General features: G+C 44.4%; 1 non-coding gene across 1 annotated transcript; it reads right to left on the bottom strand.

Moving 5' to 3' along the window:
* Positions 1-914: 914 nt before the first annotated feature.
* Positions 915-1,021, bottom strand: LOC118486903. The gene has a single exon (XR_004880069.1). It is a non-coding gene; the product is annotated as a small nucleolar RNA R71 (small nucleolar RNA).
* Between the last annotated feature and the right edge of the window lie 2,294 nt (positions 1,022-3,315).

Genomic DNA, 3,315 nt, shown 5'->3' with positions numbered 1-3,315 from the left:
ATATATACACCAACACACATCAAGTTTTTGGCGCCGTTGCCGGGGACACAAGGATTTTAAGAAAGTTAGGAATCAACGGCCTAATCATATTTTTATTTTTCTTTTTAATTTTTAGGATTTTTCTTAGTTTATCAGCTTCTGCAGAGCTCAGCACGGGCCGTGCCTGGTCGGACACGGGCCGTGCCCAGCATCGTTACTGGCAGTTTTTAGTTTTCCAGGTTACAGAAGGCTGACCACGGGGCCGTGTCGGTGCAACACGGGGCCGTGTCCAACTTCCAGTAACTGGGATCTGGAAAACATTAACTGTAACTCCGACCACGGGCCGTGTTCGCTGAACACGGGGCCGTGGTGAACCTTATGACCAGCATTCTTTTCTGTTTTTATTGCAGGACTTGGAACCCGACGCCAACCTTACATAGTGTATGAGCTCCAGTTCTAATAAGGACATAAAAGAACCTCTAGAAGAACCCGAACGCTTTCTCAGAAAAAGATTAAAAGCTAAAAACCAAGAGAAAGTTTCGGGTGATCCACCTCCAATGGCGGACCAACGTACCCTCATGGATTATCTACGACCCACCGTAGGTAACCTAGGCGCCTCTATCAATGCTCCGAATGTTGAAGCTAATAACTTCGAACTTCGGCCGCATTTGATACAAATGCTCCAAAACTCCGCAACCTTCCATGGGCTTGCGGACGAGGATCCCCATCTACATATCACTAATTTCTTAGAAATATGTGATACCTTTCGGATCAACGGAGCATCAAATGACGCCATCCGCCTCCGTATGTTTCCTTTCTCATTGAAAGACCGAGCGAAAGCTTGGCTCAACGCCCTCCCAGCTTGATCGGTAAACACCTAGGATGAACTAGCCCAAAAATTTCTATATAAGTATTTCCCTCCCGCTAAAACTGCTAAATTAATGACTGAAATTAATACATATTCACAAGAGGACGGGGAATCCTTATATGAAACTTGGGAAAGGTTCAAGGAGTTATTACGCAAGTGTCCACATCACGGCCTTGCGATATGGCAACAAGTATCCACTTTTTATAATGGATTGTTGCCACACACAAGGCAGACACTTGATTCTAGCTCCAGGGGACTTTTAGGTAATCGTCGCCCGCACGAAATATATAATCAAATTGAGGAAATTGCTCAAACCAATTTTCAATGGCACACCCCCCGGGGGAATAAATCTATTGCCCCGGGCGCCCATAAGGTCGATAAAAGCACTTCTTTACAAGCCCAAATCGAGGCCCTTTCTTCATAAATAAAAAAATTGGAAATGACAAAAACAGTCTTGGTTATGGCTTGTGAAGGGTGTGGTGGGTCACATGAAAATTGGAGTTGTATGAAAGAAACGGACGATCAACAAGAAATGGTAAACTACATTGATAATAGACCTAGGCCGTCGGGTCCCCCAACGGGAACTTACAACCAAGGATGGCGAAACCACCCAAACCTTGGTTGGAGAGAACCTGGCAATAGTAGTAACCAACAAAGCCAACGAACAAACTTTCAACAACCAAGAAATGAGTCACAAAATTTCACTCAACAACAAAGTGGAAGAGAAAGGCTTGAAGATACTGTATCTCGCCTCATCTCCGACACTGAAAAGAAAAACTCGGAAAGATTTCTACAATTAGAATCAAATTTTAGAAATCAACAAGCTAGTATTCAAAACATAGAAAAACAATTAAATCAAATAGCTCAAAATTTTGCCGAGAGACCGCAAGGCGCATTACCTAGTAATACCGAAACAAACCCAAAAGACCAAGTTCACCTCATCACACTACGAAACCGCACCGTAGGGCCTGCAGAAGTGCCGCCGCCAACCGAAGAAACAATACCCACACCTCTGCAGGAGAAGAACTCCCCTCCATCACCAGAGCTTACCAAAGCTCCTCACGTTCCGTACCCCGGTAGGTTAATTCGTCAAAAGACCAATGAGCAATTCGCAAAATTCGAAAGTCTATTAAAGCAATTGCATGTCAATATTCCTTTTATCGAGGTCCTAACCTAAATGCCCAAATACTCTAAATTCATGAGGGACTTCCTTACGAATAAAAAGAAAATTGAAAATTTTCAATTAGTCAATTTAGGCGAAGAATGCTCTGCACTCGTACTCAATAAACTTCCCCAAAAGAAAATCGATCCCGGAAGCTTCACGATTCCCTGTTCAATAGGGATATCCCCCGTTCGTAATGCTCTAGCCGACCTTGGGGCTAGCATTAACCTCATGCCCTCATCTATGTTTAAAGGACTCGGCTTGGGAACCACGAGTCCCACAAAAATGAGCATACAACTCGCTGATCGCTCCGTCAAATTTCCACAAGGTGTCATCGAAAACGTTTTGGTAAAGGTAAGCAGATTCGTCTATCCAGCCGACTTTGTCATACTAGATATGGAAGAAGACACCGAGGTTCCCCTCATACTAGGAAGACCCTTTCTTGCCACCGCCCAAGCGGTGGTAGATATGAATGACGGAACACTCACTTTGAGATATGGGGATGATGAAGTAAAATTCGGAGTCGGGAAAAGAATAGAGGACGACGACCCGGTCAACTACATGAAGGTTATTGATTCAAGCTTGGATGCTGCTCTCCGACGGTGTAACATGGGACGCCAAGCATCCCACTCAGAAAACATATAACCTCGCATTGGGTCTAGCCAAGGACCCTTATAAACGTGGCGCACCACGGAGGCATTCCGCGGAACTATCCTTAGTTTAGTTTAATCTTTTAGTTTTAATTTGCAGGAATAAAACACACTCATGGTGGTAATGGATGAAAAGGGGAATGAGAAAATTGGCCCCATGCACAAAGAACAGAGCAACCCGACACAAATCTCCATCACAAAAGGCTCAACACGGGCCGTGCCCAACCAACACGGCCCCGTGCTGAGCCACCTGCAGAAAAACGCCCAGTTCAGGTAACTGGACACGGGCCGTGTTCACCAGACACGCCCCCGTGTCCAGGCTTCTGTTTCATTTCTTTAATTTCTGTTACTGGCACCTGACCACGGGGCCGTGCCCGGTCACCACGGGGCCGTGTCCAGACTGCCAATAACATAAATCTTTGCTTTTTAACACCACACCACACATCCAATCAACCTAAAAATTTATTTTTGGGACACATTGAGGACAATGTGTAATTTAAGTGTGGGGGGGAAGCTAACACTTTGAAATTTTGCAAGTCCTAACAACAAGCCTTACACAAAACTCTATTGGAACCGCTAAACACCCCAAATTTTTTCAAAAGTCTTCATTTTTTTTTACTTGTCTAAAGTTTAAGTTGGGAATCACAAGATTAATA

Source organism: Helianthus annuus, chromosome 14 (assembly GCF_002127325.2).
Source record: "Helianthus annuus cultivar XRQ/B chromosome 14, HanXRQr2.0-SUNRISE, whole genome shotgun sequence".
NCBI classification, from domain to species: Eukaryota; Viridiplantae; Streptophyta; class Magnoliopsida; order Asterales; family Asteraceae; genus Helianthus; species Helianthus annuus.
Note: the sequence above shows the minus strand (reverse complement) of the source record. Positions and strands in the feature narration are given on the sequence as shown.